This window comes from Crocuta crocuta, unplaced genomic scaffold, assembly GCF_008692635.1.
Source record: "Crocuta crocuta isolate KB4526 unplaced genomic scaffold, BGI_CrCroc_1.0 scaffold217, whole genome shotgun sequence".
NCBI classification, from domain to species: domain Eukaryota; kingdom Metazoa; phylum Chordata; class Mammalia; order Carnivora; family Hyaenidae; genus Crocuta; species Crocuta crocuta.
In genome coordinates, this window is record NW_027532208.1 from 6,594,290 (window position 1) to 6,618,604 (window position 24,315).

The following is a 24,315-nucleotide window of genomic DNA, read 5'->3' on the forward strand; positions in this document are numbered from 1 at the left end:
GGTGGGTTTGGGGACTCAGGGCGAGAGGTGCCATTTTGGACATAAAGAAATGGAAGCAGAGAAGCCGTGGGCCACACTGTTGGGTTCATACCCCAAATACCAGGTGTGAGTGCTGAGGCTGTGGGCTTAGCAGTAGGCCCTCCGGTTCATGTCTTTGTTCAACAGATACTCATTGAGCACCTACTGCATACCAGGCCCTGTCCTGGCACGGGGAAGGCAGCAGTGAACAAAACAGACCTGGTCCCTGCCCTAATGGAGCAGACAATAAGCAAATACATAATATGGAGTAAGGGAACAGAGGTTGGGGATCGAGGGAGAGACTGTTTTGAATAACGTAGGCAGGGAATGTTTGGGGGATAAGGAAATATTTGAGTCATAGACCTGAATGAAGTAAAGGGACAAGTCACGTGGACTTCTAGGGGAAGAATACTCCAGGCAGAAGGGACAGCAAATGCAAAGGCCCTGTGGTAAGAGCAAGCTTGGCCCAGTTGAGTGACAGCAGGCGGTCAGGGTGGCCGGAGTGGCATGAGCAAGGGCATGAGTGAGGGGAGATGGCAGAATAGAAGAGGAAGACCATTACCCATTCTTTGAGTTTACCTGTGCTCTGAGTAAGGTGGGAGCCAGGGGAAGGTTTTGAGCAGAGGACTGATGTGTCTGGTTTACCTTCCATAGGATCCTTCATTGCTCTGGGGGGCTTCCGCTGTTGGTGGGGCAGGAGCAGAGACAGCTTGGTTAGGCAGTTAATAATCCAGGTGAGAGATCACCAGGTGGCCTCCACTCAACTTGAAGCTGATGGCAGACTTTGGGGAAGAGAAAAATTAGCCAGCAGCCAGTCTAAGATTTTGAGGGCCTGAAGTAAACCCTCCAACCCCCTCTGCAGGAGTCCCAGAGATGTGTCAAATGCGGGTCCTTTAAAGGATCTGGAGGGGCGCCTGGGTGGCTTAGTCGGTTAAGCGTCCGACTTTCGCTTAGGTCATGATCTCGCGGTTCGTGGGTTCGGGCCCCGCGTCAGGCTCTGTGCTGACTGCCAGCTCAGAGCCTGGAGCCTGTTTCAGAGTCTGTGACTCCCTCTCTCTCTGACCCTCCCCTGCTCACGCTGTCTCTCTCTCTCTCCTAGAAATAAATAAATAAAAAAAAAAAAAAAGGATCTGGAGAGATTTAGCCTGAAGACAGAAAGAAAAAGCACAGGGGGTCTGAACCCTTTCTTCTGCTCCCTGAAGAGATGCTCTTACAAGGAGAACTGTTAGGGCCTTAGATGAGGAGGGGTCTCTGTCCAGCCACGCTCTCACTCNAAAGTGAGTGAGCCCGAGGGCTGCCCCCCACCAGGATGCTGCGGGTCCTGGGGCAGCCCCAAATCAGAGTCGCCTGTGCATTAGTTCATTCACCACTGAGATGTATATATAGCGTTCGGATATTGAACAAGATGCACCCCCAGCCCTCAGAGAGGGGAGACGGGGGGGGTGCCAGGAGGAGCCCCCATGCAGGCAGAGGGGGACAAGTGTGGGCCTGTGGCCCATGTTGGGAGCACCATTAGCCACGCCCGATGGGTCTGTGGGTCTGTGTGTTCGGGGACCCAGCGTGAGGAGAGGACCTGGCACCTTGCTAGACACGGACAACCTGGCCGGGGGCGTGGCACGTGAGAAGGGGCAGCGGGGATGCCCAAGGCACCATAGTCAGGTAGATTCTCTGGGTGCTGGGAGCCGCAGTAGGTGCGTGGGGTGAGCTGTGCAAAGGCGCGTCGCAGCGTAGACCCCCTTCACGGAGTTTTTGCATTATTTTCGATGTTTAAAACACTGCATCCAAACATGATTCATCTCGACTTCTGGGTTTCTGCGGCACTCCTGAAATGTTGTGTACGGGGAGTGCCTCACTTGTCTCCCCCGCCCCCCAGGCACAGCTCGGCTCTGGGCCCGGAAGGCTTCCTGATCTGCAGCCTCCAGGTTGGTCTTGGGAGGTCTGCATCATAAAGAAGAGGCTTTCGAAATCATGGCCCATCCACTGACACCTGAGAAAAGGGACAGACAGGCTGGACACTTTGTCCTGAGGGGCCGGGCTCCCCCTCCGGTTGGCTGATGCATTTGGGGAGGGGGCAGGGCAGAACCCATCCCAAGCAGGACCCAGTTCCTTTACCCCACAGGGAGCACTGAAGGGGACCGTGGCCTGGGAAACGATTGCAGCCGTTGGTATGCGCCACCTCCTTATTTATTTATTTAGGGAGATCGGCTGCTCTCTCTGCTAATCTTCATATAACATGCCTCATTGCCCACTGAAGGCCCTGAGAGGTTTCGTGTAGCATTTGTTTGGCTGAATTTGTTTTTGAAGTCCTGTTTCTGGTTGCTCATTAATCGCTCGCCTGGAAATACCGCAGAGGAAGTGAGTCGTGTTCGAGGCAAGCCAGCGGATGGCACATCAGGGCACAATTGGCATTGGCAGGTGGGGACCAAAGGAAGCAGCCCAGTTTTACTTCCCATTTGCGGCCATATGCTCTCGGCTGCAGCAAGAATTGTGAGGTGATCAGCTTTGGGAGAGGGGGGTGGACGGAGGAGGGAGAGCTTGGGGAGACCCTGAGTAGAGGGGGCACCTGCCTCACAGGAGATCCCCCTCCCATGAAAAGGCCCCTCCCCTCCCCACCTGTGTCTGGGGCTGCCAGGCCCATCCACCCCAGTCCTAGACCCCGCCAGGACCACACACCACGCATCGACCCTCCTGCCTTGCAAGCCCCACCGTGAAGCCCCGAGGAGCCGAGGACCAATCAGAGAGCGTATGTCCTTTCACGGCGGTGCATATGGACAAGCCAGAAATGAAATGTGTGCAAGAAAGGGCTTGAGCAGTTTGGGGGATAGGAGGTCAACAGATAATATTAATTAAAACAAGGACTACCGTCTTCCCCATGTTTTTTTGGAGGGGGGCTGCGTCACGGAGGGGAATGAGGACACCCATATTCGACGTTGCAAGCCGCATTCTGCCACTCACTCACTACGAAGCAAAAGTTACCTCACTTCTCAAAGCTTCGGGTTTTCATTATGAAATGAAAAGTATAATCGTGGGAATTAACGGAAATAACCAATAAAGTGCCCAGCCCGGGGCCTTGCACGTTGCCGATGGAAGTGTTATGTTTCAGATGATTGTAATGTTCCTATAACAAGGGCGTCCCAAGGTCACGCGTCGGCAGTGGGGGCCTTACAGAGCATAGCACTGACTTGAGGAGGCGGTTTTATAGTCAGAGACCAGATTCCCTGAGAATCCTGAGCACACCGGTTGACATTTTGCTCTTCGGCAAACACCCGTGACACATGTGGCATCGCTCTGTGCTGGGGTCCTGACAAGGGATCAGAGAGGCGGGCGCTAGCCCCTGGTGACCTGGCGCGTGTTGGGCACAGGAACAAGTGAACGGCAAGCAGAACGGAGGGTAGTGGAGGATGCACATGTCGGGCAGGCAGCCCTGATCCAGGGCTAGGGAATGTTCTAGAGAAAGTGACCTTGAGATGGGACCCGAGGATGAGGGGGAGAGGTGGAGGGTGGGTGAGGAGTGTTGTGGTCACGTGGGGTTGCAGCTGGCAGAGCCCATGGCAAGGTCTGACACAGTTGGCCTGTGGCTGGAGCAGGAGAGGAGCGTGGGGAAGACGGGAGCGGACCCTCAGACACCCACTCTTCCAGGCCTGTGGGCCTCCTCTCCAGGGCAGCGTGGAGCCACAGAACAGATGGAAGACGGAGTGGGGGTGCCGAGGCATGATTTGCACATCCTGGCAGAGGCGTGGGGTGACGGAGACTCAGTGAGACCACTCAGGAGACCCTCCTGTCCTCCGGGAAGATGGTGGATCAGGAAAGCGGCAGCAGGGATACAAAGAAGCAGGTGCTTTCGGAAGCTGTTTCAGAGGGAAGGTCACCAGATCCTAGCGATAAGTTGGCTTTGATATTAAAGGAGAGGGAAGGGGGCGCCTGGGGGGCTCAGTCGATTAAGCATCTGACTCTTGATCTCAGCTCAAGTCATGATCTCACACTTCATGAGTTTGAGGCCCGCGTCGGGCTCTGTGCTGAGAGCATGGAACCTTCTTGGGAGTCTGTCTCTCCCTCTCTCTGCCTCTTTTTCAAAATAAATAAAATAAAGGAGAGGGAAGTTCCCAGGTTTCTTGTTTGGACAACTGGGTGAGTCCCTGGGTGCCATTCACTGAGATGGGATGGGCACACTTTGTGGTGAGTTTGGGATACGTTTCTGAAACCCTCAGCCCGACCAGGCGGAGGGATGAGGAGACCGTTAGATTTATAGGTCAGAAGCTCAGCAGAGAAATTCTAGCTGGGGACTTGGCGTCAGACAGCCACCGCCCACAGCAGACTGATGAGAGGGGCCCTAGGGGAGCCCAGCACATAAAGTCCAGGCAGATGCCCTCCAGGGAGGAGCAGCCAGCACAGTGAAAAGAACCAAGGGAGAGTGGTCCCTGAGCAGTCGAGGAAGGGGAGAGTTCCAAGAAGCCAGCCACTTCTTGCCGGCTCCCTGCTCCCTTCTTGGCAAGGGCACCTTCACCCCCTGTCTGGATCACTCCAGGAGGCTCCTCCCTGGTCACCCTGCCTCTTCCCTGCCCCCCCCCACCACAGTCCGTCCTAACACAGCGGTCAGAGTGATACTCTTAGTACTTAAGTCAGATCACAGCACTCCCCTGCTCCAAAACCTTCAATAGCTCCCCATTTCACTGGAAGGAAACACTAAAGTCCTTTCTGTCCCTCCCGGCGCTGACCTCCTCTCCCGCTATTCTCCCGCCTTCTCTCCTTCAGCCCCACTGACCTCCTCGCTTTTCCTTGAGCTTCTGCCACAGGACCTTTGCTCTAGTGCTTCCCAGTGTCTGGAATGAATGCTCCTCCCACAGAGCTTTCTCATTACCTTTGTGTTACAGCCTCTCCCTTCCCCTGCCCGTAACCCAGCCCTGCTGCGTTCCACACCCCCTTTGCTTCTTTTCTCCACAGACTTATTACGAGCTTCCAATGTGCTACATAATTTACTTACTTCTTATATGTATCATTTAGTAACTCTCTGCCCTTGCTGAAATATCAGCTCCACAGGGCAGGGACCTGTCAGCTTTTTCTCTCTGGTGCCTGACACCTAGCAGGTGCTCCCTAGGTGAATGAATGAAATAGGGCTGAGCACTGCAGTCAGATAAGAGGTTAAGAGTGGCCTTGGATTCAGCGCAGGGCGCCATGGTCACACAGGGGAGGGTGGATTCAGGAGTAAGACGGGTCTGCACTGTGTTCAGGAGCGAGGTGACCGGGGAGTAAAGATGGCGAGTGTAGACCGCTCTCTGAGGTTCGGCTGTGTGGTTTTTTTTGGTATTGGATTTCCTTTGTGTTGCCTTTTTTATTTTTCAAAAAGATATTCTCCTATGTTTTATTCAATGAGTTTTATAGTTTTAGCTTTTAAGTCTTTGATTAATTTTTTGTTTGTTTTTATTTTTATTTTTTAAGGGTTTTTTGTTTTTTGTTTTTGTTTTTGTTTTTTTTACAAATAGTTTATTGTGTTGCCTTTAGGGAAATGGAGACGTGGGCACATTTCGCACTGGTCAGAAAGATCCAGCAGAGAGAGAAGGAGACACTACAGGTGTAAGGGGCGGAGAAAGCCAGCAGAATGAAGCCCCACAGAAAGAACGGGGCTGAAGGGGCCACTGTGCAGGGGAAAGCCATTCCCCCCTCCTCTTAACGGGAGGAAGCAGGGAGTCCATCAGGGCTGGAGACTGAGCTAATTTGGTGACAGAGGGCGGAGCAGCTTTCACCTGGTGGCTTCTGTTTGCTAGGGAAACGCAGGCAGTGCCATCAGCTGAATTCGAGGGCTGTTGGAGTTTTGAGAACCGATAGGGAGGCTCAAAATCACAGCAGTGGGGACCCAGAGAAGGGGGCTTAGCTCCTCCCGCAGTATCCAGGGTCCTCTTGAGGACCTCTTTATGGTGACCGCCAGTGCTTATGAGATTTTCCTCCAATAATAGTTTGGGTATGAGTCCAGAAAATAGAGACTGTTGGTCCAATCCAAGATTTCAGTTTTGCCAAGAGAATGCGAAAGAAGGGACATGGTGCGGAGGTGACAAGAAGTGGCAAAGAAGGGTCTGGGAGCTGAAGAGGAACAGGAGAGCAGGGGAGAGTCAACGGAGGAGACGCGACGTATGCAGGCTGCCGGGGCTCAGACCCCAGCTCAGCCACCGTCCGGCTCGGCGATCGCACCTGGGTCTTAATTTATAAAGGCGACTGTGTGATGACACAGAGAGAGGTCAAAGCCATCGAGACCAAAGTCTACACTATTCATAGTCTCCCAGGAATGAGAGGCTTTCCTCTCCGCATAAGGCCACAGCAGGGAAGTGCCCGGTTTGGTCAGGAGGCCGAGAGGGGTGACTGGGTTTCCAGAAGGGGCAGGGCAAGAAGTGCAGCCTAAGAATTGCCTGGTTTGAATGACTCAGGATGGCCTTGGTGCAGAGGGGCTGTTCCTGGGTCCCGATAGCTGACCCCCGGAGATTTCGGGCCTGGAAAACACTGGCCTTGTGTGGGAGTTTGACAAGAAGGTGGGTGATTCAGGATATGGGCCTCCGGTTCTCAGGGAAGACGTAAACAATCTTGGCCTTTAGCTTGGCTCTGTGATTAATGAACCCCAAATAGACACACATGATCTAAGAAAACACAGTTAAGACGCTGGGTATCTCTGAGCCATTTTCTTAAACTCTCTTTGCCTCAATTTCTTTGTTCCTAAAGTGAGGAGCACAATAGCACGTACCTCATGGTGTTATTATGTGATTGAGTTAGTAATGAGTTAGCAAATGCAAAGTGCTTAAAACACAGTTAAGTGTTAGCTCATTACTTTGTTATTATTTTATTATTACAGGCATTAAGCGGCCTGAGGCCGTCTTTCTGAATGAGTTTAGTGGGAGACAGTGAGTCAGAGAACCACAAGAGAAGAAAAAAAGCCTGAGGTCAGAGTGGGTCACTCCGGATGCGGCCAGGNGAGAAGGAGGTTGGGACATTTGTCGGCGCTGGTTTGGTACGCAGCTCACGAACTGGAATCACACGCAATGTCCTCATGCACAGCCGGCATTTTAGACCATCTGCTCCATCTGTGAAATGATGGCACCAACACAGAATGCTATGAAATGAAGAAAGGGGGCCATCCCTCTCTCGGACGGTCGGGGCAGTGCTTTCTGGGGAGGGTCCCTGGGCCTTGGAAGGTGCATGGGATTTGGAGGGGCGGAGAGGACAGGAGAGGGAAGCTCTCTCTGTTGTGGGCACAGGGTGGGAAGTCACTGAGGTTAGAAGGGACGGGAGAGCATGCAGTGAAATCCAGTGGGGATTGTGGAGGAGGTGACTCTGAACGCGGAGGCTTGGGCCACAGTAACAGGTGGAAATAATGAAACGGGCCTTTTGCTGTTCTGATTTGGGCACCTGCCCTCAATGTACACTGAGGCCGCTAAGTCTGGATGCTGGGTACCGAGGCCCGTGACGCTATGCGACGGGAGAATATTGCCTTCAAAGGAGTCCACAGAAAAACGGTTTGAGTGCACACGGGACAGTTTGATGAGACAGTCCTGAGGCTAAAGCCGTGTCTGCATGGTCACACTCCCATCTCCACGCGCACATCTGGGAGAAAGGCTCCCCTTCTCCTCCCGGCTGAGCTGGGCTGCGCCCATAGGTGTCCCAAGGCACAGCTGTCCGTGCTGCTCTTCAGACCGGGGTCCGTCCCGCCACCAGAAGCTCTGACGCAGGGTAGTTGCACAGGGAAGTCCTTGGGGACAGCTCGGCTCCCTGGCGCAGGTGGAAGTGAACTCCCCGTTCCCTCTGCCACGGAGATGAATGATTGTGAGCAGCCTGGAAACACGGAGACTCACCTACACTGCAGCACACAACCGAATGCAGCAAGGAAGAAATGCTTTAAGTTATTAAATACTCTGTGAGCGTGCACAAAATCCTATTATCCCCAGTATCTACCGAAAAGCTACCCGCAGCAAACTTCCCAGCGCGCATAAAGCATTGTTCCTAGTTGCAACATGGAGCCTCTCGTTTTTGCTGTATCCAGTTGAACTTTCAGGTAATCTCATCAGAGGGGGACGCACTCCGACAAGGCGAAGGAGAGGGTGGCTGATGACGGGGAAGAACGCAGCCCTTTCCTCGACTATATCTCCGGCACCATTTGCTCTGAATAAGGATAATCATGTCTCGCAATCTGCAAACCGTGTTATTTAGAAAATTAGGATAAGTGCGAAACAAAGCAAGAGTCGGGGGAAGAAAAATAATTTTCATCTCCAAACACAAGAACGCTGACAACAAGATAAATCAGGCGACATTCTCCCCTGCGAGATGTGCATGAATGTGATTTCTGGTGGTTGCTATTCCACCAGTGATCATTAATTTTTATATCAATCATTTAATCCGGTCCCTTGGCAAGGAAGGAGAGATCAGGATATCCACACGGGCTCCGCATCGCCAATGAGAATCAAGCGCCTCTTCGGCTTGATTCTTCTCTCTTTTGACACCTGCATTTGTGGCGAGATGGCTCTTGAAATTCATAGTCTCAGTATCTCGGATTTTATAGCTGGCCGCAGCCCGGAAACAATAGTGTTTAGCCTGGGGTCTGCACACTTCCAAAGAGTCTTGTAATAAAACCGAGGGGTCTGTAAACTCGGTCAGGAATATACAATATCTGTTTACGTTCACTCGTCTCAGTCTGGCATCGGTGCACGTATGTTACAGATCTCCGTGCTATTAGCCGTACCTGGGTTACTGTCTCTAGTGCTAATCACAGACCTGTGCATATTGTATCTCAGTTCTTTGTGGATGTCTTGAAATACTTAGGTATCCTCTTGTTTGCGTACAAGTTTACGACGGCTGTTAAGCCCACACTAGATCTTGTTACGTAATGTGTTAAAGAAGCACATGGGGGTGCCTGAGTGGCTCAGTCGGATAGGCATCCAACTCTTGTTTCAGCTCAGATGTCATGGTTCGTGGGTTCGAGCCCTGTGTCGGGTTCCACGCTCATAGCGTGGAGGGCCTGGCATCTGTATTTTAAGGAGCTTGGAGAATCCACTTATCTGGAGGATTCGCAGAGATCTGAAAACGTTTGTGCCACAGACGCCTGTGCAGTCTGGTGAAGCCCGCAGAGCCCTTCTCAGAACATAGATACTTCAGGGGCACCTGGGTGGCTCAGTCGGTTACGTGTCTGATTTCAGCTCAGGTCATGATCTCACGGTTCGTGAATTCGAGCCCCTCGTCAGGCTTTGTGCAGACAGCTCAGAGCCCGGAGCCTGCTTTGGATTCTGTGTCTCCCTCTCTCTCTCAGCCCTTCCCCTCACATGTGCTCTCTTTCTCAAAAATAAATAAACATTAAAAAGAAGAAGAAGAAACCTTTTACTTAGATCATCTGTATCCTAATAACCAGGACTCAGAATTTGGGGTTGGTGGCGCTTATGAAAGGCTGGATCACAGAGGGGCAGGGTCTTCTTAACTTCCGGAAGGGTGTGGGGCGAGAAAACACACGGGGTCGAATGGGCGCCGGCTTGCATTTGGGCCCCTCACTTCGGAAGTGTGTGCCCAGGGCATGGTCGGCAGCCTCCCTGAGCCTCGGTTTCCTCACCCACGGCACAGGCTTGTCGTGAGAAAGAAAGAAAATAATGAACACAGAGCCCTTTGCAGGGAGGCGGACCCTTCGCAAGTCAGCTGCCATTGGTTCTATTAATGCTGCTGACATCTCGTTTGGGACCCACCTGTTCTGAGGCTGCTGGGGAAGCGGTGGCTGTGGAAGGACAGCAAGATGTGGCTTCCCAGGCTTGGTAGGTCATTTCTGCTGGAGGTGACAGTGCTGCCTAGTAAGAGGGGCTCCAGCCAGCATCACTGCTCCCTCCCCGCTCCGCCTACAGGATGGGGCTGACATGCACCGGGAGTCCGAGGCTGTCTGCTGATGTCCCTTCCAGGGTCCTGAGAGTCCAATGTCACTCCTGGCTTATTCCCCTCTTTTGTTTTTCTGTTTTTTGGGGTTTTTTTTAATTTAAAAAATTGTTTTAAATGTTTATTTTTGAGAGAGAGAGGCAGAATGTGAGCGGGGGAGGGGCAGAGACAGGGAAACACAGAATCCCAAGCAGGCTCCAGGCCCTGAGCTGTCAGCACAGAGCCTGACGCGGGGCTCGAACTCGCAGACCGTGAGATCATGACCTGAGCCGAAGTTGGATGCTTAACCAACTGAGCCACCCAGGCATCCCTGCACCCGTCTTTTGGCATGAAACCCAGCATCTCATCTTGCCGTGAAGAAGCCCCTTCCTGTCTGCGAACCAGAAGCTGTTTTTCCTCTATAGGGAGGGACTTTGAACAAATCGCTTCTGTTCCTGAGAGGGGTTTGGAAACAGTTTCCTGAGGCGGGGCCTCCAAGCTGATAACAGAAGGCGCTGTGGCTTCGTGGGCAGCCGGATGCTTCCCGTCTTTCAAGATTAAGTGCTTTGAAGGAATGTTTTCTTTTTACAGACTTTTTTCTAGTGTTTCCAGAACCTTCTCTGGGCCTGTCTTAGGTGGGTTCCCCCAAGGCACTAATCCTGGCATCAATCCAGGGAGGATGTAGGAGGGTTATTGTATTTGTGTGCTTGGGTTGCCGCCAGGGTGGGCTTCACAACAGAAATTCATTTCCTCCCACAGCTGGAGGCTGGACGTCTGAGATCAAGGTGTTGACAGAGATGGTTTCTCCTGACATGTCTCTCCTTGGCTCGTAAAGATGCCGTCTTTTCTCTGCGTCCTCATGTGGTCTTCCCTCTGTGTGTGTCTGTGCCCTAATCTCCTCTTTTTTAAGAAAGTTTATTTGATTTATTTTGAGAGAGAGCACATGCGCAGAAAGGGCAGAGAGAGAGAGAGAGAGAGAGAGAGACAGAATCCCAAGCAGGCTGTGTGCTGAGCACATAGAGCCCAATGAGGGACTCGATCTCACGAGCACGCGATCATGACCTGAGCCCGAATCAGAATCAAGAGTCGGAAGCATAACCGACTGAGCCACCCTGATCTCTTCTTATAAGTACACCAGTCGTATTAGATTAGGACACACTCTACTGACCTTATTAAATCTTAATTCCTTCTTTAAAGGCCCTGTCTCCAAATATAGTTACATTCCAAGGTACTGGGGGTTAGTATGAATGTGGGGGTGGAGACAGAGTTCAGCCCATGACATGACTCCTTTCTCCTCCCTGAGCACCCCTCACAGGACCCAGGGGCGGCCAGCAAATACCGGAGCACGTGGCGTCTATTGGGATTGTCTGACACAAAGAACTTGAATCACGGGATAGATCATACTTCAGATTCTCCCGGACAAAAGCTGGGGTGTCCTCTAAAGATACCCTGAGCTGAGGGCTCTTTACGGGTTCTAGATCAATGCTATCCAATGACACTCTCTCTAAGAAATATCAAAACCCAGCCCCACCCACCCCAACATCTTTACAAGAGGAAAAACAGAGGGGTGCGTTCAAGATCATACAGTGCCATCCCTGCATTTTCTCAGGGCCAGAGAGTGGATAGACCTATTTTAGTCCAATTGGCTTTCTTTTTGAGCGAGAGCCTTCTGTGAATGCGTAGTGTGCGCGCACACTCTGCCCGACAGGCTCTGCGGGAGCGAGGCTGCTAGCGGCTTGCAGCAGCAGAAGTCAGCAGGTAGGAGATGACATTTTAGAATTGTTCACATAGACCCCAGGCCTCGCAGAGATGCCGGACACGGTGTTAGGAGAGCAAGAACAAAGCCGCCCTGGAAAGAAATGTTTAAACATTTAAAAGCACCTTTCCTTTTATCAGCTGCACTGCCGGCTATTATTCCAGCAATTTCCAGAATGTGAAACTGGCCCCAAACAGAACAGAGAATAGAATTGGAAGAGGGCAAATTGGTGACATTTTCAATATCCATGTACAATATCCAGCATCCATGAAGGCCAAGGAATAGATTGTTTCCTGGGAAAGAAACCGAATTAAAATGATCAGATTGGAAGGACCCTCATGGAGGCCGCCTGCTTCAGGATGTCAAATGCATTCAAAGCATGGGATTCCTGTATATGTTTTAAAATTCTACACACTTCCAAGTCCAGATACAGGGAGTATTTGGGGCAAGTAGCTTGGGCAGCTGGAGCAAAGCAAACCTCCAAATCTCAGTGGCTTCCCCTGGGGTTTTCGTAAAAAGCCCTTTGTGGATGTTCGTGGTTGGATGTTTGTGGTTGGTAGCCTTCCGTGAGATCATTCAGGGACCCTGGCTCCTTCTTCAGGTGACTTCAGTGGGTGACTTCCAAGGTCCCTGTGCAGTGAGAGAGAAGGAGTAGCAATTCTGTCAGGCCTTGGGTGACACACCTCTCCAGGCTCACACGCACTAGTAAGAAAGAGTCTTGTAGGGCACCTAGCCTCGGGGAGTCTGAATGCATGACACCCAGGAGATGGAGGTGCCATGTCACTTGGTCTCCAAGAGTGGGCAGGCATCAGCAAGGACACTGGGAGAGATTGGCCCAGATCTTTCCCATGGGTGATGTCATGTCTGGGTGAGGTTTGTCAGAGGATGGTTACGGGCCCAAATAGAGCATCGTATGAGTCCCTGATCCTTCTAGGAACCAGAACAAAAGTTGGAATTCAGTAAAAGGACCAAGATCCGCCATTTTCTCAGTATAGTAGAGTCCTCTCCTATTGTTAGGATTCTTTCCTGCTCAAAATCCTAATGTTTACATAGAAAAACCGACAAGATTGTGAAATCTATTGGTGTTGTAACTCATCAGGCTGCAAGCCACCAAACTACAGACCCAGAGTCACATAGGAGGGTCATCTTATGGTCTGAGTTTCATTTTGTGCCTAGGCCCAAGTGAACCAGGTCTGTTTGTCTTTCCTTGGCTGTAAGTCACCTAATGTCCCCAAGAGCACTGAATGGCATGAAGGCCTATAATTTCTGGTCTTCAGACCCTACTATGCCGGCAGCTTCTTCATCCCTAAGGCCACACACCCAGGTCCCCATTGACTACTAGGTCGGGCATTTTGTCCCTGAGTTACTGGCCCCCAATGCTCTGTCTTTTCCTGACTTCCAGCTCCTCATCAGCTTCAGAAACCTCACATTTCCCTGACATCTGGGGCTTCTAACCCCATTATCAGTCCAACATATTAGGGGCACTTGGGCAACTCCGTCGGTTAAGCGTCTGACTCCAGCTCGTATCATGATCTTGCAGTTTGCAAATTCGAGCTCCGCATCAGGCTCTCTGCTTTCAGCGGGGAGCCCACTTCAGATGCTCTGACCCTCTCTCTTTCTGCCCCTCCCCGGCTTGTGCACTCTCTCTCTCTGCCCCTTCCCTGCTTATGCACGTGCATTCTCTCTCTCTCTCTCTCAAAAATAAATTAAAACATTAAAAAAAATTTAAAAACTATTTGATGCTCTTAGGAGTTTATGCAAAAAGCAAAAGGCTGGTAGGGAAGCGTTGGAAGGGCTCTGGCGAGCCTCTGGCCTCAGAGGAAGCAGGGGGTGACCCAGCTCAGGAAGACAGGAGGGACCAGGGTTGCTCCCAGCACGTCAGCAGCCTCAGCCACAAGCCTCTTGCTAACGGATCAGCTGCCTGAGAGGGACTCAGTGTCTTTATACCTTCTGCCTGGGAGGTGGAATCCTCTTCCTTTAAATTTAACTTACAGTTAGCTCTCGCTCTCTTTTTCTTTGCCAAGCCTGGAAACTTGAGTGTGTGTTCCCCAGTTCACAGAGGAAGGAAGTTGCTTACACTACTCATTTCGGCTGTAGGAGAAGCAGAGAAAGGGATGGAAACCTTCCTACACCCGGACTGTGCCTCTTCACGGTCGCCCACCAGGAAGGCCAGGGTGCTTGGTGAGGCCATCCCTCCAGGAACATCCAAAGCTGCTGTTTGTAGATGGTGACAGGGATGGGGAGACGGGCTGCACTTCCAACACGCCCCATTCATCCAAGTCTTAGGAGAACTGGAGAGAAAGAGCACGAGTGACCACTTCTCTCAGTCCCTGTTCCCTCCAGGCGGGCTTCCCGCCAGGCCCCAGAAGCCCATAGCATCTCCCTGCCTCCACCCCCAGCGCTGTCCTGCCTGCCCCTCCCAGGAGGGATCTGTGGTCACAGTCTCAGGAGAAGCAACCTCAGGTCATCGTGGAATCTGAGTTTCTCCTAAGTGGCTGTCCTTGGACTCTGAGCCTCCATGAACACCCCACATGGCTTGACAGCAAGTGCATCCTGGGAAATGCTCATGCCTGGCCACCTGGGGGATGACCAGAGGGCCGAGGGTCTGTCCAGCCAAGTAGGACGGGGCCAGCCACAGATCCAATAACAGATCTGTGCCTTGGACAAAAACCAGATGTGCACAGAGGGACTCAAGATGCCCCCATAGTGACACCTGGGTCCCCTGCCCCAGTATCAGCGACCCTTGCTCTCCCACGATCGTCGGTCATTATCTCCCACCTGCCCCTCCCACGCACCCCATAAGCCTTACTGCTTGTGTTATAGTGAATGGGAGGCCCTTATATGATGGGTGAACCTAATGGGCCCTAATGGGTGAACGGGTTGTTTCATCTGCTGGAGCTGCGGCGGGTTGGTCAGTCCCTGCCTCTCCCCACCGCCACCCCCAAAGTGCAGGCTGTCCGTTTCTGTAGATTTCTGAGAGGGCTAATTGGCAAGGCCTTTCGTTTACCCCAGACAGGTTGGTTTCTGTGGTGGAGCTCCAGAAACAGCAATGACACCCTTTGAGGATCTTTCGAGCCAGGGAGACAGGATACTCTTTGAAGCAAGTGGACATTCCAGTCTCCTTCCAGATCACTGTACTTGGTCTCAAAACTCTAGCCCTTTGGTGTTCCAGACACAGAATTCAATATACTTCCCTTCCCTCCTACAGTGAAGCATAGTTTCTCTCACTGCCCCTTACCAGCTCCTCTTTTATCCTAAGCGAAACTTCAGGCTAAGTGACAGCAGAACATGGACGCACGGGGAGGGGAAGGAACGCAGTGTGAGCACCCACCCCCCTTCTGGCTGCTTCCACACCAAGATTCTAAAGCAGTCTTCAACACTTCCCTGGAAATCTAATTTTAAGCTCTGAGAAAAGAGCAAAGACTGTGTGTGTAAGATGTACAGCTAAATTATCTTTAGATCCCTGGCAGCATTTAGCACTGAGCTCTGGTCTTAGTAAACATGTAGATGGTATTGAATTGAATGACCAAAGAAGATAAGTTATTACAGGTTGAGAGCATCAGGCTGGGAATGCAGAGGGATAAACGCCTAATGCCGACTTACTTGGAGCTTCTCACAAAAGGAGCGACTGTCCTAGGGAAGGAGTCTGTGGACAGTGGAAGGACAGAAACAGGAGTGAAGCAAGAGCCACATACGCAGGTCCTCGGTGGTAGAGAAAGCGCAGGGCAGGGGCGGGGTGACCTAAAAGCGCATGACTGAGGCTGTTTGAGGCTTTTTGCCTGACACGGAGCCCTGGGTCCTCTCCTATAGTAACATGCTATCAGGCTGGGTGGCCAGGCTGGGCTACATTTGAAACTGGTAACAGCACAGACCTGATGTTATTTGCCCCCCCCCCCAATATTATTCTTTCAAGCACACAAGCAGCAGCCACACCAATTAAAAGAAAAGGAAAAAGCCCTTCCATCCTACCTTCCATGCTCGATAAATCAAGCTGCTTTCAAAATGGATATATGTCTCTCCTCCTCTGACTCACCTGTCACTTTACCAAGCTTCACTTTAATTCCTCACCTTATATGAAGAGAAAGGACTCACATCCACTGGCGTTAGAATCCAGGTATTTAGAGGTTCTAGCCCCCGTGACACTGAAATGGAGATATGTCTTCGGGTCCGTATTTGTAAATCCTGTTTCTGAGAAATGGTAATAAATAAAGCAGAAGATTGAAATTGAATTTTTGTTAAAGGATTTTCGGAGGAAAGCCATTATGCATCTGTCCAATTTAGTGGGATAGAACAGACATTTCAACCATGAAAAGCCCGCTCGCCGTCTCCAGGATGGCAGAGGGGAGCACGGAGGAGTAGGGGTTTTTGAAGACGAGCCTGTGCCTTAGGGAAATGGGTTACCAGGTAGTCCCCCCAAAGAATTGGCAGGAGAGGAATAACAAATCAAATGTTCTCTTAGCTAGAAATCTATGTTATTTGAACAGATTTTACCAGCAGACAAAAGGCTAAAATTTGCCTGCATTTGGATTACCAAATAGGGTTATTTACATAATTTCTGTGTTGAACGTTCCTTCAGTTGAACGTTCCTTTTAACGATGCAAATGGGCTTAAATGGCTTCCAAAGTGACTTCACATTCAGGAAGAATGTGTGTCCATGGGAAGGAGACATCTGGAAGACCAGCTTCCTAGAGGTAGGGCTTCACTCCCTAAGGGAAAGGATGGGCCCCCCAGTACGGGGTCACCAGGTTCTGCGGGGTCAAATATGAAGGTCCGACCGTGAGAGGAGTCCTACCTGATGAGGGTCCTGGAGCTGAAGGTCAGTTAAGTCCACCGCTCCTTGGGGCATGGCCGTAGGGGCTGCAGGGCCCCATGTGGCCCCAGAACACCTTATAATCCAGACTCAAGGTGCTGGTCACAAACCACAAGAACACATCAGTGTTGGTTGAATTCTAGGCTCTTAGACTCCCCTCCTGCCACCTTTTTTTTTTTTAAAGAGTGAGGTGGCTTTTTTTCTCTTACATTCCCAATCTACATGACAAAATACAGAGCAAATTGTGTTTTCTTCTCTCCTAAGAGATGTCAGTGTTGTCCTCCGTTACCTTAGGTATATGTGCCTTTGAGTTGGGGAGAAAGCTTACTGAAGACAGAATGGAGGCCTTCACAAGGACACTCTATTTCCTGCACCCGTTCCTGGCTGGCTAATCTGTCAACTCCCTTGAGATTCTCCCATTGGAATCCAGATATTTATCATTCTGTTCTAGAAAAAAAAAAGCCGGATGTAATTTGGGAAATCTTGTAAGACATCAGAGAAGGACGTTGCATGACTGAGGGCTGCAAAACTGCCTTGGTTGGCATTCCTCTTTGGCTGACAGACTGGGCTGGGCAGCATTGGACACCCATGGTTGCCCTTGGAGCAGGCACAGACTCTGGGGATGAGAGTGGTGTAGAGGAGGAAAAAAAAATCTTTCCTTCAACTCTTCTAGGTTCTTAGCTAGGGCCGCTGTATGAAGAGACAGATTAGCAGGAGAAAAGCACAGATATTTATTAACATGTATATTTCACATATACCCGGGAGAAATTCAGGGATAGGGAAACTTCAAAAGGTGGCTTAGAACTTGGCTTGAGGGGCACCTGGGTGACCCAGTTGGTTAAGTGTCCAACTTCAGCTCAGGTCATGATCTTGTAGTTCGTGAGTTCAAGCCCCATGTCGAGCTTATGCTGACAGCTCAGAGCCTGGAGCCTGCTTCTGTGTCACCCTCTCTCTCTGCCCCACCCCTGTATCTCTCTGTCTCTCAAAAACTAATAAATGTTGAAAAAAAAGTTTTTTAAAATAAAACTTGGGCTTAAATACCATCTTCAGCTAAAACATAGGAAGAGGGACCAGTTATGGGACGGGCCCAGCAAAAGTACTGTAAACAAGGATGAGTTTTATTATGCAGAGTGAAGTCAGTGCTTTCTCCATGGATAAGTCTCTTATGATTTGGAGTCATCCTTCTCTTCCTGGTACAGAGAAGGCACCCTTGCAAATGGAGATTTTTTTTAATAAATATAATTTTCCCTTACAAAAGGGGGAATTTCTACTCTGTTTTCAGAGCTTCTCTGTCTGCTGTGTCTCAAAATAATCAGCTCAAAATTATCTTTCTGACAAAGATGCGTATTTCAGGGTGGCATATTCTGGTCTCCTGCAGTGGCTGTGCCTGGGGCCTGAGCAAGGAGAGAAGGATAGGGACGCCAAGAGGCACATATCTGAGAAGGAGTGTTGGTAAGGGCCCTGAAGGGCAGAACACACACACACACACACACACACACACACACACACACTTCAGACACAGACTTGGACATTCTGGGGAGACCATTAGGCTGGGCAAACCAGCACAGCTCATCAGGATGCCAGTCCTGCCCATGCATTGAGTGCTCAATCAGGAAGGAACCTTCCAGAAACTCAATCCGGCCCATTCTCTTCTTAGTTGGTGCTGGGAGCATAAAGAGAATATGGGGTCAGAAATCTAGCCTTGGAGTAATGATAATAATGACGGCCCACATCATGTGCACTGAGAGTTTTCTTGGAGCCAAGCACTGCTCTGAGTGCTTGACAATATAGCACATCTCATTTAAACGTCACCACGATCCAGAGAGGTAAGGACTGTTATTATCCTTCAGTCTACAGAGGAGGACATTGGGACAAGTTGCCCAAGGTCAACCAATAAGAAATGGAGCCGGTGATGGAAGCATGCAGTCTGAAGCCTGGGTCCGAGCCCAGAAGCTTATCACTGATCTCCCTTTGAAGGGCTGGAAGGCTCTGTGGTGCCTTTAGATTTTTATATCCACAACCTCAAGTGGGCCCTTGTTATAGGTTTGTGGTATAGGCAGGTGGGTAGTACAGCTCCATCTAATGGGTGAGGATGCCTTAAGCCTGGAAGGAAAGAAGACAATGACTTGTTTCACATCGCAAAGCTAGTCTCCAGAGGAGGTGGAACAAGAATATTGGCCCCTTTTTCTGCACCTCATGGCCATCTCCATGCCAGCTCTACACACAGCTCAGGGAAAGACTGATTTGAGAGGCCTTGAACACTAGAGCATTTGGATGATGAAAAGCAAGGAAAGGAAACGAAATGGCACTGGAAGCTAACCTAATTTTCTCTATACGGGCTCTACTAATAATGAAAAGACAAACAACCCAATTAAAAATTGGGCAGAGGATCTGAATGGACCTTTCTCCAAAGAAGATATACAAATGGCGAATGAGTCCATGAAAAGATGCTCAATGTCATTAGCCATTAGGGAAATGCAAATCACAACCACAACAAGATGCTACTTCACGCCCACCAAAATGGCTCTAATCAAAAAGATGGACAATCACTAGGGTTAGTGAGGACATGGAGAATTTACACTGCTGATGGGAATGTAAAATGGTATAGCCACTTTGGACAAGATTAGCAGCTCCTGGAAAGATTAAACACAGAGTTACCATATCACTCTGCATTTCCACTCCTACGTATATACCCAGGAGAAATGAAAATATGTCCATATCCATATAAAAACCTGCCAACATCAGATACTCAACTGATTGAGCCATGCAGGCACCTCCACTTAGCAGTAGTTGAGATCTGAGATCCAGTAGTGCCAATCTTACACCCTATGCCAATACAAGGAAATGCCATTCAAGAAATGTGTTCAGTAAGTGGCACAGGGGGTTGTTGACTAGTTCATAAGGATTAAAAACAGCTCGAATGTGTGCCTAGAGGCTGCCTGTGATAGATGGTACACATGGGAAACCCAAGGCAGCCTAGAGATTTGATTCAGAGGTAAACCAGTGGTCTAGATTACATGCCTGAATTCATTAGTTGGGGGATTCCTCGTAGTCTCAGGATTATTCCTCAAGAAAGTCAACACTGGGGTGGCCAGTGTAAGGAAGCTGATGCCCTCCACTGGTGATGACCCTGGCCCTGCAGCCTAGGTCCATGCTCTGTGGTGTAAGGAATCATAGACTCAACACCAGAGCCAAAAGGAGGCTCAGAAATAGCCTCCTCCCTCATTTATAGATGAGGAAACTGGGGTGTGGGGTGGGGTAGAATGAGTGTGCACAAATTCTGGGAGAAATGGAGCCCGTGGTCTTTCTTTACCAGATACCCCCTCAGTATCTCTCAGCTTGTGCTATAGGATGCCTCCCAACGGTGTCCAGGCTGGACTGGGCAGGCTGGTGGTGACCACTGCAGTGTAGATTCGCATTATGAGCCAGGATGCCAAGGAACTGCAGTCCCAGAAGCATGAGGATGGTTGTGGATTTTGTGGGCAGAGAAGCTGGGGAGACTCAGATCTTCCTGGTGTTGAGTCCTATAATAAAGGCCCTTTGTCAATCTGGTTCTCCTTTCTGTGCCTGTCATGTTGTATCTCTAGACTATTTATATTTTTTCCCTTCACTTCCTTCCTCCCTCCCTCTTTTGCCCTCTCTCTAGACCCATTCCGCATATGCGCCCTCCATCCCCACTGCACTCACTAATACATTCACATGTTCATTCACCCATTGAACCTGACTTTGTCAGGTGCTTACTGATGTGCCAGACCCAGTGGGGACATAGGATGACATGGGTCTGGTCCTCAATGAGCTAACAGCCCGGCAAAGAAAATAGAAAGTAGTGTGCTCACATACCCACTGTGTGCATGGCACACTCACAAAATCACAACTGTGGTAAGTTGTACTTGCACAAGTGTCTACAAGTGCTACATGAGCATGTATTGGGGGCTCTGATTTTATGAGGGGCTTCCCTGAGGAAGCATTGGTTAAGCTAAAGACTCAAGCTCCTCAAGTTGGAGGAGGAAGTAACTAGGCAGAGAAGGAAAGAGTGTCCCAGGCTCAGCAAAGGCTCCAAGGCTGGAAGGAGTGTGGCACATGAAAGAAGAGAAAGAAGGGGCGCTGTGGGGAGCTGCGCATGATGGTGAGGTGGGCACATAAGTCCTCAAAAGCCATGTGAAGATTCTGGACCTTTATTCTCAGAGCAGTGGGAGCCCATGAAGCATTCAGGGGAATGACATGATCAGATCACAGCACTCTGACTGCTGAGTGGAGGCCGGGTGGATGGAGCTGTGGGGACGTGGGTGCCATGGTCCCAGGTGGTGACAGCTTGGAGTGGTGGTGGAGGAGCTGGTGGACTGGTGGTCGTGGTGGGTGTTTGGGGAGTGGCTACAATCGAGCCATAGTTAAGAGGCATCGCCTGCAGGACTTGGTGATGGATTGACCAGTGTCTGGGGAGGAGAGTACTAAAGATGGCACCTGGATTTCTTTCTAGATCCTGCATCTTCCTGTTCAGTCTTAATGACTAGGGTGTGGGGGGAGGGAGGGTGGAGGTTCAGACCCTATAACAGCATCCAGGGCTCTTTCGAGAGACAGCTGCCCCCAGGTGGCACCTGGAGCATCTCAAGAAAAGCTTTCATGTTCTCATGGCACTTTTTTTTTTTTTTTTAGAGTAAAAGGACAGTCTTACTCTAATCGAGTTCCAGAAAAAGGGCACACTGCCTTGGCAAGGACTTGTCTCAGCAGAAGCCACAAGGGCGTGTGTAAAAGGATGTTTCTAGAAAATACCAAAGGCACCAAACATAGCCCCAATTCTGCCCTCCATCTGCCCGTGATGCCACTCCACATCCCGGGTGGGGAGGCTACTTCGTCCAGCTGACTTTGGGAACGTCGTAGTGCTCCACGAGGGTGTCCAGGTGTCTGTTGAAATCCTCCACTCTCTGCTTGTGGGTTTTAGACGCTTTCTTCAGGGTCCTTTCCATTTGCCGCTTCTCTTGCATCTTCTCGAAGGCTGCCTGGGCCGGGGTGCACTTGTCCAGGCCGCGCCGCTTCTCCTCCTCGTTCTTCTTGCTCGTTCCCATTGCTTCCAGGAGTTTCGCTTTGTCTTTGTCCTTCTTTTTCTTCTTCTGCTTGGTCACGCCGAGCTCTGCAACGCCTTTCAGTTTCAGGGGCCCCTTTTGAACCTGCTCGTAGGCCGCCGTGACACCATCTGCAGTTCTGTAGGTAAACCGCCACATTTCATACTCTAGTGACACAGTTATAAATTCTCACTAGATTATTTTGGCTCCAAACCTATCATTCCTGAACAATACTTCCTTCTACTTTGGAGCAATGCCTGGCCTCTAAAAATGGTGGAATAGTACTAGCCCTTGAACACTCGTAGTGGTTTCCAAAGCTGGACACACAAGATAACCCACTGGGGTCCAAGAAGAATATATTAGCACCTCCATTGCTGTATAATTTTAAATGTCTCTGTCCATAAATGTATCATATGTAAAATACGTTAGTATGATAGCATGTGCATGTAATTTTAAACGGATAAAGTCAGCATATTGGATGATGGGCTTCAACTGTTGTTGTTGTTGTTGTTGTTTTTTCAGTTGAGAACGTATATCAAAAATGTTTAGAGGCTACTGCCTACAATAGGTGATATAATCAGCCACCTTGGCCTTAGCTCCTGGCTTCTGCCTTGTTTCCTGGCCTCCTCCATGGCTCCTCTCCTCCACCAAAGCAGTGACTTCAGGCTCCTTGACTTTCCCTCCTTACCTCCAGTCTCCTCAGTGATGGAGGCACAGGGGAGAGCATGGTCTAGGCAGTACCTGGAACATTAGATCCCCGCACCACTTCCCAACATCCCTGGAATGGAATCCCCAGTGGTCAGAGCTTTGGCCGGGGACACCCACATTCTCTTTGCCTCAGTCATAAAACCACAGCCTCAGAAAAAGATATGCAATGAGTTTAGGCCAGTGGTCCCCAAATCTGGGAATTTTCAAATTTTTTTCATGTGTATTCATTTTTGAAAGAGAGAGAGTTGGGGGGTAGCAGAGAGAGAGGGAGACACGGAATCCCACGCAGGCTCCAGGCTCTGAGCTGTCAACACAGAGCCCGATGCGGGTTTGAACCCACGAACTGTGAGATCATGACCTGAGCCGAAGTCAGACATTTAACTGACTGAGCCACCCAGGTGCCCGCTTTAAGACAAAAAACAAACCAACAATTTTTTAAATGTTTATTCATTTTGAGAGACAGAGACAGAGTAGGTATTTGTTATTTTAAAGCATCCCTTGGTGATTCAGAGGCACAGCCAGGTTTAGGAACCAGAAGTCTAGGCCAGCTTCTCATCCTGCCCTTGAACAGAAGACTGAAGACTCTGCAAAGTACAGAGGGCACTCAGGGAGACCACCAGACAGGCTGAAATCCAGGCTGGAAATTCTAGAATTACTAACTTTTGCCTAGTCTGATGACATACTTTCCATAATCTTTAAGACTCTAATGATATAGTAAAATACTTATTAAACAATATGAGTTGAATGAATGAAAAGCATCAAAAGGTAGAATTAAGCCAGCGCACCCTTGAAGACTCTCTCTCTCTGGTGTGATGATGGAGAAATCAGGAATCAATTGCACCCTTTGACATCTGTCTCCCGTAGTGCCTTCTTCCTCCAGGGCATCAGGTGTCAAGAGCAGAAAGGATGGGTCCAGCCTAAGACTCTTGTGATGCTCTTTTTCTTCCAGAGGCCCGGATAGCCTTGGGCAGGCTATCTGGCCCAGGGCGTGATGCTACCACCCTATGTCCAGCTACACAAACAAAAACCCTAGGAGTACTTCTTGATCCTTCTTTGTCTCCGCCATATCCAACCCGTTGCTCAAGATTTTGCCTATTAAAAGCCTCAGATCTGTCAACCTATCTGTTTCTATTCCATTACCCTAGCCAGCATTCCTCCCGGCAATGACATTAAGACCCTCCTGCTTCCTCTGTCTGCCCTCACCTTGCTGCGACTCTGTTTCCCACACTTCAGCCAGAGCTCTCTTTGTCAAATTCGTATCTTTCAGCAGCCTCTCATTTAGAACAAAGATCTGTTTCCTGCACGTGGCTTATGGGCCCTGCGGGTGCAAACCCAGCCTGCCCACCCAGCTTTATTTCATACTACCCTCCTCCCTTTCACCCTTGCTCTGAGATACAGCCACACGGTTCTTCTCTCAGTTCCTTGAATATTCCGTGTATGCCCGTTGTTTGTGTAAGCCCAAATTTAGTGGCTTGAAAGAACAATTGATTTGCTCACGATCCTGGAGTCTGGCAGTCTAGGCTGCGGTCAACTGGCTGAGTCCTGTGCCCCTCAGAGCATTGGTGGGCTCCTTCATGCATGGGTGCTCAGTCAGGGGATTGGCCGGAGGAGTCTGGTCCAGCTAAAGCCCAAGGCGTGTGAGTGAGGCCAGGCTGGGACTGCTTTGCCCCATGGTCCTTCATCCCATTTCTGCACAGCATGGTGGACTCAGGCTCTCAAGAGAGGGACAGGAAAAATTGCAAACCCTCCCAAAGCCTGTCTCGGAAAGTGCAAAACATCACGTCTACTGCATTCTACCCACCAGTGCAAGTCTGAAGACTAGCCCAGATCCAAGAGGAGGGGAAGTAGGTCCAACTCTTTGATGGGTGGAGCAAAAAAGCCACATTGCAAAGGAGCATGGGAGAGATTGTTGCAGCCATCTTGAGCACAGCCCGCCACCCCAGGCTTTCCCCACTCAAGGCCACTGCGCCTGTGCTGGCCGCCCCCATACTTGGGCTCTTGTCCACTTAGCCCACTTCTTTAGCCAAGTTAGCTCAGTCTAGGCTTTCTGATCTCACCGTACATGCCCTACGTCAGGGATGCTTTCTCTAAGCCTAAGG

At 50.2% G+C, this 24,315-nt stretch overlaps 1 protein-coding gene and 1 pseudogene across 2 annotated transcripts in view; one reads left to right on the forward strand and one right to left on the reverse strand.

The window, feature by feature from the left end:
• Window positions 1–24,315, forward strand: part of GALNT17 (polypeptide N-acetylgalactosaminyltransferase 17) — a 440,178-nt gene that overhangs the window by 369,777 nt on the left and 46,086 nt on the right. The window lies entirely within an intron of this gene.
• On the reverse strand, window positions 21,175–21,667 carry LOC144242886 (protein FAM32A pseudogene; annotated as a pseudogene).